This window comes from Momordica charantia, unplaced genomic scaffold (genome assembly GCF_013281855.1).
Source record: "Momordica charantia cultivar OHB3-1 unplaced genomic scaffold, Mcharantia_2.0 BLBB01000043.1, whole genome shotgun sequence".
NCBI classification, from domain to species: domain Eukaryota; kingdom Viridiplantae; phylum Streptophyta; class Magnoliopsida; order Cucurbitales; family Cucurbitaceae; genus Momordica; species Momordica charantia.
Window position 1 is genome coordinate 53428 of NW_028275199.1, and position 14660 is coordinate 68087.

Below are 14660 nucleotides of genomic sequence, written 5' to 3' on the forward strand. Positions count from 1 at the left end.
TCCCAAACACTAACTCCTTCCAACACGAAATCAGAGGGAGTACAATCAAGAATAATAGGGTCCATAAAAGTAAATTTCTTCCCCCTAAGGTAAATTGTATTTTGGGCGGCGTCTGAACTTTCACTAACCCCGTATATGGTATTATGTACAGGGTCAGTATCTATGACTATGCAGTAGTCACTGTACATGACATCCGACAACAAGGATATGGCCTACACTGCGTCCTATCTACTAATAGCCTCATAATTATCGATTTACCACCACCATTTCTGAACAGTGAAAGTCGTGTAATCTTTTTTCCTTCTGGAAAATGAAGATCTCTAGAGATACATTCACTGAGTTGTTGTAGGGTGGAATCAAATGGAATTGAAACGTACCTGGTACTGAACACTTGATAATTGTCGTGCTCCTTCCAACTTCCATCATGTAAAATTGTGGCTAAGAATGATCGCATAGTGTTCCCGCGTTGATTGGTTTAATTTCTGAAAAAATGTAACAGGAAAATGGGTGGGGATTAATGGAACCTTGTGTAATAATATTATAGAGAAACCATAAGGTTGCTTTGCAATGGAATCTTCAAACTAATTAGTTATGTTTGTTAACAAGAAATTAATAATATTTCAAACTAATTTGAATGATATAGGTAGATTTGGTGGTTTAAATTTTGTGGAAAGATCCTAGGAACTATGGAGATTTTGTAGTTAAGGTGGTAGGGAGAGATTTTAGAGATTTCGTTTGAACATGTGATCTGTCGAATGTGGGAGGCCTAAAACGTCGATGGATAAAATGGAGAAAGGTTGCAACGACAATATGGGCATGAAAGGTGTGGAAGGATAAATAAGGAATTATACACCTCCCCAAATTTTAAGAAATCAAATTTGGCCATGACATGCAATTTAGGAAAACTTTGGCCATTTTTCTTAACGGTTACAGTATGCGTAGTCATTCCTAAGGATTTCCCATTTAATTAAGTCACTTATTGATTCAATATAATGACTCCTAGACTAATTTGGGTTCAAGCCAAATTGCTAGATTTCTGGGCTTATTTGATCTGGCCTAGTTATCATATAATGCAATTTGATCCAGCTAGCTTATATGATCAAATGGTCACAGAAGAATACGTGGCAGTTCATGGTTGGTTAAAATTTATCATTCAATAAATGTACTCTTTTTGAGATTTATGCACATGAGTAAACCTTGAAAAAACATAATTTGGAATCAAAATATATGATATTTATTTATGGTTTTGACTCGTGTCAAATTAATTAAAATATGAATTTAGTTTAACATTTTGATTAACTTTTTTATTTGACACATTTTTCATGCCAATTAATCAAAAATAAAATGACAAAGAGCTGGTTTTTTTTTTCCTTCTTTTCGAACTTTGTAAGTTTTGCCGAAGCTATTTAAATGGTTGAGTCAGGTGTATTAATCAAACTTAATTTTGTGTAAGCTTGATTTATATTAAACTAATGAATTTTAAAAGTTTTTTACATTATTTTTTGTCGAAAACTTCAAAGACCTTGTTAAGAGTCAAAGACTTTGAAGACCTCAATTTAACTAGAAGCTTGTGGCTTTAAAACCTTAAACGAACAAAAATTTGAAGATTCAATCTCGAGAACAAGCTTGTCATCCCTCGTGTTGATTACTTTACATTCAAGTGAAATATTAGAAGATTAAATTAGAGATCGTAAATCAAAGTTTTTTTCTTGAATTAAATTTTTTTTGAAATCTCGTGTGAGCAAACACAAATGACTCTTGTGGTACATAATCATTAATTTTTTCAAATAAATAATGATTGAAGACGTCATTATGGATAGTGTATAAAGTACATATATTAGGTACATCGTTAATATAGTTGATATGCTTCCATAATTATTGTTAGTGCTACAAGTATTATATAAATTGTATATCTATATCTATACTATATCTAAAAGAAGCTATGGAGGAGAATCTTTACCTCTCCATTTTGCTCCAACTTTTTAAGATATACCAAGTTTACCATTCATCTATATTATATATTCTTCCATGTACCTCTTCTACGGGATGCTATTATTTTAATGAGGTGTCTGTTTAGAGAAGCAATACGTTCAAGAGGTATGGCTGTTCTTCCTGTACAAACCATTTATAGAAGCAGTGCGTCCGCTGATGAAGAGGTATGAATATTCTTCCTTTACAAACCATATATAAAAGGAAAGAGTGTAAATTAAAAACTCATATATTCTTTCTCCCAAAATGTCTACGAAAATCCTTTTTTTTTTTATCAAAGAACTCATACATTTCCAAAAGGAGTGGAAATTAAAAGTATTTGTTTTTCGTAGGGGAAACATTGAAGTAGGTCAAAATCAAGATTTGCGAATACAAATATTAATTTTAGCTGATGAAGAGGTAAAGTATAAAAATTGATGTGAATTCTGAGCGTTATGTTTTATAAATAGAAAAAGATATATTTCATTTTTGTTAGGTATATTGTTTTGATGTTCATATATATATTTTGGTGGTACTTATTATGCTATGTATATTGTTTCTAATTTTCTATATATATTTTTCATTATATTGTTTCTAATTTTCTATATATATTTTTCATTTATATTTTTCCTGCGTGAAAACAAGATGTATACGGAGAGAGCTTTTGTTTTATTTTAATCGTTAGGAAATGGTAAAAGGTGTAAAAGATATTTTACGATTTTACGATTTTTTCCTTTTCAAACAATAAAATATAGTAGGTTTTAATGGGTGGATGAAGATTTTAACAAACAAAAATTGGCTATAATCTGAAAAAGAAGCGTCGTTTGCTCACGTTTCCATTTCTTGATTCTTGTTTCTAAGTAACTATTATCGTTAGTTCTCATTTCTATTTTTAAGAAATATTTTTCCAACAAAAATAAGTCAAGATCAACCTGATCAAGGTAGGTTGACTAGGAAGAGCTTGAGTGTCACTTCACGACAAAAGATCTGTAGAAGAGAAACAAATACTTCGATGCTCAAGTCAGTGTAAGGTGGAATGTGTTAAGGATCTCACGTTAAAAAGAAAATGGACATTACATAGGTTTATAATAGACATGTGCTACTCCTCTCATTATCAATTGGTTTTGAGATAGAACCCATGAATATTAATATGGTATCAAGCCAAAATGGTGACAAACCTTGTCGGTTAGACATTTCTTAATCCTCCAGATGGCAAGACTATTTCTATCCATATTTCAAAAATTGTGTAAGAAGTTTGGAAACAACAAAATAAAATTTTTTATTTTTTATTTCGTTTCAGTCTTTTCCAATACATAAATAATAACATTATTTTATCATTCTTGATGTATAAAATGCAGAATAAATATTAAAAAATAAATATAATATAGGAATTTGAATATTTAATTAAATTTTAGTTTAATATAAAAATTCACTTTTTTTTCTATTTATTTAAAAGATTAGAAAACAAGAAACCAGAAATCTATACTAATCACTGTTATTTATTATTATTTTTTGAAAAGCAAGAAACAACACAACACAATTTTTTTTGTTAGTCCATTATGGTAACTCATTTGTTTCTCCCCTTTTATTATTACTTATTAACTTCGATATCAAAATTGCTTCACAAAACTACATTTATATGACTTGAAAGCTCTCAATCCTTTTTGGTTTTTAGTACATGTGGAGGTGAGAGTTCGAACTCACGATCGGTGGGTGGGTAGGATATAAATGTCTAAACTAGTTGCGCTATGTTCAGTTCATTTTTGTTATTTTGTAGGTTATTGTAAAGATTAATGAGATTTTTTTTACACGTACTAAATTCATATATTAAATTCATCTTATTCCTCCGTCATTGGTTTTTTTTTTAAATTTTTTTTGCACTTACCCTAAAATGAAATTTAATTTTATCCGTCGACAAATGAAGTTATATGAATAAATGATGCATCCTATGGGAGACGACAAGAAATATGTCTCCACCGCGTATAACGTCCATCCACATAAATTGATTTTGACATTGAGCCCCCATTTAATAATGTTTCCTTTCTTATTTAGAAGCGTTATTATTTATGGCTTCTAATTTATATGAAACATAACTGTTTGGTAACTTTTTCTATTTATCATTTCTCAATTTTAAGAAACCATTCTAAGAATTTATTGTTTTTCTAACGAATTTTTTCTTGACGTTTAAGAAGTTGTCGGGAGAAGGTATTTTCTCGGACAAAAACAAAATCGTTGAAAAAACTATAAGTTCCACCGACGTTTCTAAAAAGCATCAAGAAATATCTACAGTTGCCGACGTTTTCTAAAAACTGCCGGTAAATATTGGATTTCTTTCAATGTTTTATAAATAAGGTCGGATTGATAAATTCAAACGTACGAGAATTGCCCACTAAATATATATTCCTACGTTTCATTAGCGAGTGTGTTATATGATATTGACTTATGGTTTAGTGTTAAGATCGAGATTGTGAGGGTTCGGTTGGGGAAGGGGGTTCCAATTGAAAGATTTTAGCTTGACATTGACCCTGGCATTTTGGAATTATATGCTTGAGTTTGTGTATTACTAATGTTTGGAATTGCAACCATCAAATAATGCATGTTTTTTTAATTATGAAATGACTTTAGGGGAAGGGGGTTTGTGACTTATCGTAGCATCTATTAAACATTGTAATTATTTATGACTTATGTTTTTGGTTACGTTTTTGTGAGAAATTTGTTTTTAGTTGTAATATGTTGATGTCTAGGTGAGTTATGTTACCTTTTATTTTGGCTTATAAGCATTAGGTTAAGTGATCATTTTGAGTGGTTTCATGAAGCTTTAATTGTCACATATATTGAGTTGGCTTATAAGAACTTTGTGTTGATATAAGCTATAGTTTTCAGATTCTTTTAATTTGGGGTACTCTATATCATGTACCACCCAAAATGTAGCTTTTGAAAGACATGAATCATCTAACTAGGTCTATTTGTATTTATGTAGCTTTTGAAACACAGTGAAGGTGTAAGAACTTTTGTAGAGCTATTTTGATATTTGATATTATTTGATTTCTTGGTTATATATATTATTTGATACTTGACCTTAGGTGAGAGTATTTTATTTGTATCTCCCAGGAATGTTGGGATTCAAATTAGTGCATTTTATTAAAAAAATAATAATAAATATTGTCGACGTTTTTTGAAAAAATGTTGCTAAAAATATGTTCTTCCAATGTTATGTGAATGTTGGAAATACTATTCGTGGTCGATGTTTTATAATAAAATGTTGGCAAAACGAAACTTCTGCCGACATTTTACAAACATCAACAAAAGGCCAATTCTTTAGACGTTTATGAAACGTTAGCAAAGCTACACTTCTGCTGATGTTTTGTAAACGTGGGTAAAGAAGCAGTTCTGTTGATGCTGGAAATTTGGCCTCCTCGGTTCTCACCAAATATGTACCCAACTCGATGAACACGGGACCGGATACCTGCAAAACCGAACAACCCTATACCGCTGTAACTTCAGTCACACTGACTCTGATGCTAAAGTCAGCGATGGGAGAATTATTGAGTGAAGTAACTAGGGTTTTCCTTGCTTACCTCTAGGGTTCAGCTAGTGGTTCCATTTATAGAAGTCTTGCCTTCTGGAACCTTCTTGTTGAGCCATCTATCCGTCGTTACTAGATCACACGGATTCATGGATCGAGGCACCTCAACCAATGGGTATCTAATTTTTGCATCCACCATTGCTTTACTCGTGTAGTACATTGGAGACTGTCGTCCATCCTCTTCTTTTACCAATGTTGAACTTACCGCAGTGTTTGATACAGCTAGGTATAAGTAGAGCTTGTCACCAGTGATCAGTTTTGAGAGGAGTGGGGTCGTTCCTATGTATTGCTTTAGCTCCTTGAAGGCAACCTCGCACTCTTTCGTCCATTCAAACTTTCCCTTTTTCCTTAGGACTTTGAAGAATGGTAGACACTTGTCGGTTGAACGACTCACAAATCTGTTGAGTGCTGCTATTCTTCCGTTGAGTCCCTATAATTGCATTAAATTTCTGGGTGGGTCCATCTCCACCACAACTCTGATTTTATCAGGGTTGGCTTAGATTCTTCGTTGGTGCACTAGGAACCCAAAAAATTTTCCTGAGGTCACTCCAAACGTGCACTTGTTGGGATTCAACTTCATCTTATATTTCCTCAAGATCTCTAATGCCTCTGTCAAGTCTGCTTCATGTTGATTGCCTTTTCGGCTTTTCACCAACATATCATCCACGTAGACCTCTATATTTTTGCCAATCAATGTTGCAAACATCTGATTTACCATTTGTTGATAAGTAGCACTAGCGTTCTTTCACTGAATGGCATTACTGTGTAGCAATATAAGCATCGGCTTGTGACGAAAGAGGTCTTCTCCTGGTCTGGCAGGTGCATCTTAATTTGATTGTATCCAGAGTAGGCATCCATGAAACTCAAACTTTCATGTCCAACTATAGCATCGACCAGTTGATCTATCCGAGGTAAGGGAAAAGAATCCTTAGGGCGAGCCTTGTTTAAGTCTGTGAAGTTGATAACTCTCCTAAAGAGAGTTAATGGTGCCTAAAAGTTACATAAAATAGCTAAAGATAGTCTTATCTAGCCCCAAATATTAAATGAGTATGCCTAATTTAGAAGATAAATCAATGTTCTCATATGGCTGAGAGTTTAATATTAACACTCGTTTAAATGGTCTGATTTTGATGCATTTTGTTGCAGTTTTGATGATGCTACAACATCAGTTCTAGAAAGAGACAAAAAGCAGCAAGCTAGTAGTGAAAAGACTTCTCAATGGTATTTACCACAGTAATTGGAGGTTTCACTTGAGAGTGAAAGCTGGGTCCCACAGGGCGTGTTTTATTGCCCTAAAATCGAAAGGGGTATAAATGCAAACAAGAGGAGAAGCCTCCACAGATACCAAGACAATTCCCTTGTTCATTTCGTGAAGAAATCAACCCTCACTCCAAGAAAACCTCTCAAACCATTAAAGAAAGTCAACAGAAGAAGAAGACAGACATCAGTAGCTAAGAAGAGGCCGAGAACTCCTATTGGGAGCTGATCTTCAGCTCCTTCTCTTCATTTTTAGCATCTTTGTATTGTTTTTATTCCTACATTTCTGAATCTCCTTATGACGTTGTCTAGCTAATCAACTTGTGTAAGAGGGAGATGTTGTAAACTCATTCTCTGGGTTGTAACCTTATTGTTTTGCATTAATGATAGTATGTTTTGAGTTGAAGTTGTTTTATCACTCTATTTTTGATGTGCTTGATCACCATGTTGAAATACCTCTTTGATAACTTTTGGAAAAATGTATTAAGGAGCGAGAAACTTCATCTCGAGCTAGAGTCTACTTGAGTTTAGAGTGTGGTGACTTAGGGATAAGCATCGTCTGGCTTGGTCATGAAAACTGTGCTTATATGCTGTTTGTCTATGGACTTTAATGGTAGAAAATCTGGGGTGTTTGGAAGAACATCTTGTCTATTTGACCACTGTATTTATTCCATTAATGTTGCACCATAATTAAGGTGGCCCAGAAAGAGTCGACATCCTCTCCCCCTTGCGCCCTTATTTTCGTAAGAACTTACTTAGCGATCGTGGATGTTTGTTAACTCTAGCAAAAACTTTACTTGTGACTGATATAAGGTAAATATTTAAATAGCTTTTATTTTGATACAGTTTAGCTATTATTCAGAAAAAAAAAACTTCTTAGTTTATTTCATTGATTTCTTAAGTGAATATTGGGTGTTTAGGCATTTAATCTCTGTGTATTCGAACTTTTTATTACTTGCTGCGACGATTGTGTGCACTTGCACATATAAAAATTGGTAGCATAATCTGAGGGACAACAAGTTTTTGGCGTCGTTGCCGGAGACTAAATTGCTGTACACTTTGTATTTTGTTTTAAGGAATTTTATGCTAGATCTTTGACTACTATATTGGTGAACTTTGAAGGTGAAGGACGATTTGCAAGGGTTAGAGTATTTGCTTGATAACGAAATTGCTCGCACATTCCACTAGAGAAGGAGAGAACAACGTCATCAGCAAGTGGAAACTAACCAAATAGATCGACCACCAAGGCTCCCCAACCCAGTTGTTGAGGAACAAAACGGAGGAGAGATTGCTGAACCAGCAGCTGTGCCCCTTCTGTAACGCCCCGCGTTACTCAGGTTAGCTTGCCTCGAGTTCCGAGAAATTTTTATAACAAAATAGATTTTTTATTTATTTATTTCATTTTATTTTGTTTGATTCATCAGTTATCTTTATTTAATTTAAGTGTGGCATCTCGACTATTGTGTATTGCTACAGAATTAGTGGTGAGTTAGTAGCGCCTAGTTATTTATCAAATTATGGTTTAGTACAGATTCCGCTATGTGACACTTGTTTTGGGCCATTGGGCCAATTACGAAATTATATTATTGGCTTGTTTTAACAAGGAGGGGTTGGGTAAGTGGGCCTTAAACAAAAGGAAAAGAACCCAAGCCCAAAGGAGTTAAAGGTTTAAAACAAAAAGAAAACCCTAGCCCTTGTCCTTTTCCTCTTCTTCTTCCTCCCTTTCCCTCTCTTGTTGAAGCCGCCGGCCACCCCCACTCGGGTTCTTCTTCTCCGGCGAGTAGCTCCGTTCAGGCGACGCGACGAACAGCGGCGGCATCGGAGCAGCAGGTGCGGTGTCGGGACAGCAGCACGGCAGCAGCAGCGTCGGGCGTCGTGCAGCAGCTGGTGCGGGCGTCGGGCAGCAACAGGCGGCGGCGCGTGGTCTCGGGCAGCAACAGGTGCGGCGGGGCGGCGCGTGGTGGTTGTTCACGGTGTTTTCCCTCGATCCGACAAACTCCAACGACTCGAATAGCTTAGATCCGGGAAGCCCGGTAATTTTCTTTGACCCACCCTTGTTCGAAGTTAGATTTGGATTACCCACACCTAAACGAAATCGATTTGGAATACCCACACCTAAGCGAAATTGTTTTGTAGTAACGGACATCAAATCGAAGCCGTTGGAGGTCATTTTGGGCGTTTTTCGCTGCTGTAAAAACGTGGACATCAGTGTTTTGGGTGGTGTCCGGTGATTAACTTCATTCGTTCGAAGCCCGATTTACGCTACCCACCCCTTTGCAAGCTAGATCTAATTTACCCACACCTACACGAAGTCGTTTTGCGGTAATGAGACCCGTTGAACCCTCTTAGAGTTGTTTTCGAAGGCTGAACAGTATATTTATATTGCTGTTTTTTTTTCTATTTTGTGCGTAGGTGTGAGTTCGACGCAAACTTAAGGACGTGGTTGTGTAAGTAGCACCAGGGGGCGAGTGCGTGCATTATTTAGCGTTAACGGAATGGTTTTGATGCTGATTTTTAGCTAAAATAATTTAATTGAGCATGTAGGGATTGTTAGTTTTGATGTGTGAACTTCTAGTGATTTTGTTGCCGTCTTTCTATTATTGAACACTTATGAGGAAACATGCTTTCTATTCTTTTTGTTGGAGGTGACTAGTAAATTCTGAATTATTGTGGTTAAAAGTAACTGGCTCATGACGTTTTGCAAACATGTTGTAAATGAAATGCTCGCGTTGTTAAACTGATAATTAGTTTATATTGTTTTAGTTGTGAGCTGTTGTGTGGTGACCTGTTTATTGCAAAGAAAAGCATGCTTGTGAACTGTGCAGGGAATTGGAATGTGGGAAATATACTTGTAGGTGGCCTTGGGAGGGCTAGTGAAGTGGTGAAGGGTGAAGGGTGAAGGGACGGGTTGGCAGTCTGTTAAACTATGGGTGGTCTGGTCTGAAAATGCATCTAAATCGCTTGGAGGTTCAAAGCCTTGAGTAGTTGCCTTGGGAATAAATGACAAGGCCGAACGTCAAATTTCTGTAAATGAGTATTGGGGTCTTGGGGATAAATGTCAAGGACCAATACGTTGGGAAGTCATTGGTACCTTGGGGATAAACGGCAAGGACCGGTGCGCAGTTCAGGTCTTAGGAATAAATGGCAAGGCCAAACATCAAGTTTCTGTAGAGGAGTATTGAGGCCTTGGGGATAAATGTCAAGGGCCAATGCGACTCGAGGAGTTAGGCTTGAAGGACTAAAGTGGAGTGGTGCTTGCGAAGTAGTGGTGCTAAGCCTTGGGAATAAATGGCAAGGTCGAACATGGGGGGGGGGGGGGGGGGGGGGGGGGGGGGGGGGGGCATCTTGGGAATAAATGTCAAGAGCCGTCATGCCTCGAGAAGTTAAATGGGGAGTGTCACAGGAAGACACAGACCAAACGCTAAAGGACAAGGGAGTGATCAACGAGGTGGCAATTGAAAGGTTAAAGGTCGTCGATCACAGCAAGTGAGGAGGAAATATCGTTTTTGCGCTCAAGGAAGTCTCTACTACTCAGGCAAGCTTGTTGCAGCAGCTCAGCTCCATTGTAGGAGTAGTAGCAGCTATTAAGCGACGACAGTAGGCCTACTTGAGCAATGCTAAAGAGAGAGACGTCGTGATTCGCAAATCCCTCGTGCGAAATTTCTCTTGCCCATTTCCGTCTTTACAAAAATTTCCAGAAGACAAATTTGATGTTGAAAAAGAAGAGGATGCAGTAAGGATGAAGAAGACTAGTAGGGGAGTGGAGTTCCTCTACCTGACCAAATTTCGTGTTTGTTTGTCTACTTTTAATTTCTGTCTTTCAAATTTAGTAGTTGTTTTCTATTTTATGCATGTTTCATTAGTGCAAATTTAGTAGTTGTTTTCTATTTTATGCATGTTTCATTAGTGCAGCTTTAAAACTTAGTTCTACTTTTTTTTTCTTTCTTTTTAATTTTTTTAATTGGTTGTTAGCCTGATGCACATTCTCCATTTGCCATTGGGCTTCCTTACTAACACGACAATGGATATCCACTGGGGGTAGTGCACCTCTCGAATGAAACTTGCTTTCAGTAGATCATTTACCTGTTTAGCCACAATCTCGTTCATTTCTTGGTTGAAGACACGACGTTTCTGTTTCACTAGTCGACAGCTCCTGTCGACGTTGAGTCGGTGCACCATGACTTCCCAATCGTTTCCTAGCATGTTCCAATGTGACCACGCGAATACGTCGGCGTTGCTTCTGAGGAAATTTATGAGGTTCGTCTTTTCCTCACTTCCTAACCTGGTTTCAATGTTGACCCGTCGATCCTCGGATGTCAAAGGGATAGACTCCACCTCCTCGACCGACTCTCTCATTCTGATGGTGGACGGATCTAGTTAATGATCAGGGCTTGGGCATATCTCTCCCGAGTGGTCGATTGCCCCGCTCAGGCTCTTCTTTTCGAAACACTGTTGACCCCCATCGGGGTTCAATCAACTTGCTTCATTCCAATCTCCTCCGATATGGGCTTGTTTTGGCTAATTTTGTTTTGAATTTCATAATCATTCCCATAGACGGCGCCAATTATTGATGCTGGAAATTTGGCCTCCTCGGTTCTCGCCAAATATGCACCCAACTCGATGAACACGGGACCAGATACCTGCAAAACTGAACAACTCTAGACCGTTGTGACTTCGGTCACACTGGCTCTGATGCTAAAGTCAGTGATGTGAGAATTATTGAGTGAAGTAACTAGGGTTTTCCTTGTTTACCTCTAGGGTTCAACCAGTGGTTTCATTTATAGAAGTCTTGCCTTCTTGAACCTTCTCGTTGTGTCCATCTATCCGTCGTCACTGGATCACACGGATTCATGGACCGGGGTACCTCAACCAATGGGAGAGGAGAGAAAGTGGGCTCGGCCACTGGGCCGAGCCCTGGTCAGCGCCGAGCCGGGGTCAAGACCAAGCCTCGACTTGCTCAGTCTGTCGCTGGGTTCGGGTCTCTCTGGTCTGTAGAGGCTCATTTCCTTGGCTGGATCTAATCCCATAACAGTTGCCCCCATTCTCGAGATGATGTTTTTCTGGTCATCTGATCTCATCATTTCGAGAGTACATCTATAGATGTTGGAATATCTCGGATCGGCTTTAGCCAGTAGTTCCATTTATAGGAAATCTATCTTCTGGAACTTTCTTGTTGAGCTCATCTAATATGTCGTCGCTGGATCACAGGAATTCATAGACCGGGGCACCTCAACCAACGGGAGAGGAGAGAAAGTGGGACCAACCAATGGGCCGAGCCCTACTCGGCGCCAAGCAAGGGTCGGGACCGAGCCCTGGTTGGCTTGGTCTTTTCCCTTCATCGTTGCTTGGTTGGGCCTCTATGGTCTGTAGAGGCTTATTTCTTTGATAGATTTGCCGAGCAGGGGTCGGGACCGAGCCCTAGTTGGCTCGATCTTTTCCCTTCGTCGTTTCCTGGTTGGGCCTCTCTGGTCTGTAGAGGCCTATTTCTTTGATCGATTTCCATCTTATAACAAGTTCTACCAACGTTTTCTAAACGTCGGCATAAGATTAGTTATGCCGACGTTTTTTAGAGCATCGGTAACGTACATTCCCAACGCCCTTTTGCCGACGTTGTTGCCGACGAATAATTATCATTGGGAGAAGTCACCCGTGACGTTTTTTTTTTGGGGTCTTTTTCCAACGTTTTAAAGCGTCAATAAAAAGTCAAATTCTTGTACCAAATATTTCTAAAATTGTGTAGAAATTTTAGAAGTATCAAAATCAAGTTTTTTTGTTACTGATTTATATAGATCAAAATATTATTTTATACTTTAGGCTTGCAAAATAGAAAATAAATATCAATAATTAAAGGTAGCATAAAAATTTTTGAATATTTAATGTGAAATTTTAATTTTCGCTTTTTTTAATTTAAAATTTTAGAAAACACGAAAAAAATACTAATGTTTATTTTTAAAAAAATTACCAAATGTAACTCTATTATTATTATTATTTTATTTTATTTTTTGTATTAAACAATTTACCAAATGTAATTCTGTTATTGTTATTATTATTATTATTTGTATTTTGTTTCTTTCGCAACCAAAAAAAGTTTATGTGCACTACAATCAATTTGATTCTAAAATGACATCCACTAGAGAGAGATTTATCAACCAGATTCCACTCAATTTATTTATTTATGTAACTTAAAGACTCCAAATTAATGAGAATAAAGATTAGTCTTTTTTTATTATTTATTTTTAGGCTAAATAATAGCATTTTATATCTTCAACTTCTTATTTGTTTTTAAAATTGACTTTGAGTTGAACTGAAAGCTTAAAATTGGTTCCACATATACGTTTCAATCTTTTTTCCTTCAACTATATATGAAATTGCATTTTAGTTTTAAACTAGAGTTCGATTTTAGTTCATGCATTGCATGGTTTCATTGAACAAGCTTACGTGAAAGGTGATTTTGTAATAATACAAAATACCAACATATTTGAAAGGTTAAAAAATACCTCACGCCGTATCAGACAAGATACATCTATTGAGTGAGAGAAAGGGAGAAAACTCTAAATATTCTTCATTTTCTGATTGAAATGTTAGCTCCAGGTTTTGGGCGGCCCATCTGGTGGGGGCGCACGGCGTTTTAACCGAAAGAACTTCTTGCGCAATTCATGCCTTTCTGTTTTTATGACCAGAAATTGTTTCTTGATTTCCATTTCAAATTGTTCTCTGGACTTTTTATCAATATGAGGTGATTGTAACACAGTATAGTTGACTCGTGATTCTTTTGAGAAGTGACAATTTAATTCCTTAATTTTGGTTTGGAATGATTTAGTCCTACTTTTAAATTAGTAACAATTTAGTCCATATAGTTTAAAATTTGTAACAATTTGATCCTACCATAAAAAAACTTCAATTTATAGCGATTTGGCCCCTTATTAGTTTATCAATATTTCACAATAAAAACTAAAAGTGTGTTTGGAAGTGATAATTAATTAGTGATTTTATAGAAAGAGATTAAAATAATATTGGTTTTGTAAAAAATATTTAAATACAATTTATTTTATACTTGATTTGAAGTGATTTTTATATTAGAAGTACTTTTGAATTTTTAATGTTTGATTTCATAGAAAATACCAAATCCTGGAAAAGAACATTAAATTTGATGAATGGTTTAATTAAACAGTTATTTAATAAAACTCAGCAAGAAACCACCAAGAATCACATTTAAAATAAAAAAAACTGGGGGAGACCCGGTTGTGTTTGGAAGTGATGGTAAAATTTGTAATTTTAGAAAAAAAGATTTTAGTATAATTGATTCTCCAAAATCAATATCCAAGTGTGATACCTTAAAAATCAATTTTAAGTCATTTTATGCTTTCCCAAATCAATTTTCTAATTTGTCGAGCATCATTTTTGAAAAGGAACACCCTAAAGAAAAGGACGGTGAAACCCAATTAATTTCTTTCAACTCAACCCCATCTTTTAAAAAGAGACAAAACTCACTTGGAAAAAAAAATGAAGATGGAGGAAGTTGATTCCCGATCAATCACCTACCCAAAAATCACCATCGACCTACTACCTCAAAAATCAATTTTAAATAATTTTCCTAAAATTGATACTTTAAAAAAGAATGATTTGGCAATGGCAAAAGTAATTTAGTCATGTCAAAATCATTCCCAAACACACCTAAAATTGTTACAAACTTTAAATTACATTAATTAAATTGTTAATCTAAATCTAAAGTTCAAAGACTAAATTGATTTTCCAAAATCACCATGATACTTTGAAAATCAATTTAAAGTCATTTTAAGTTTTCTAAACTCAATTTTTCTGATTTGACAAATATGATCCGAAAAGAGAG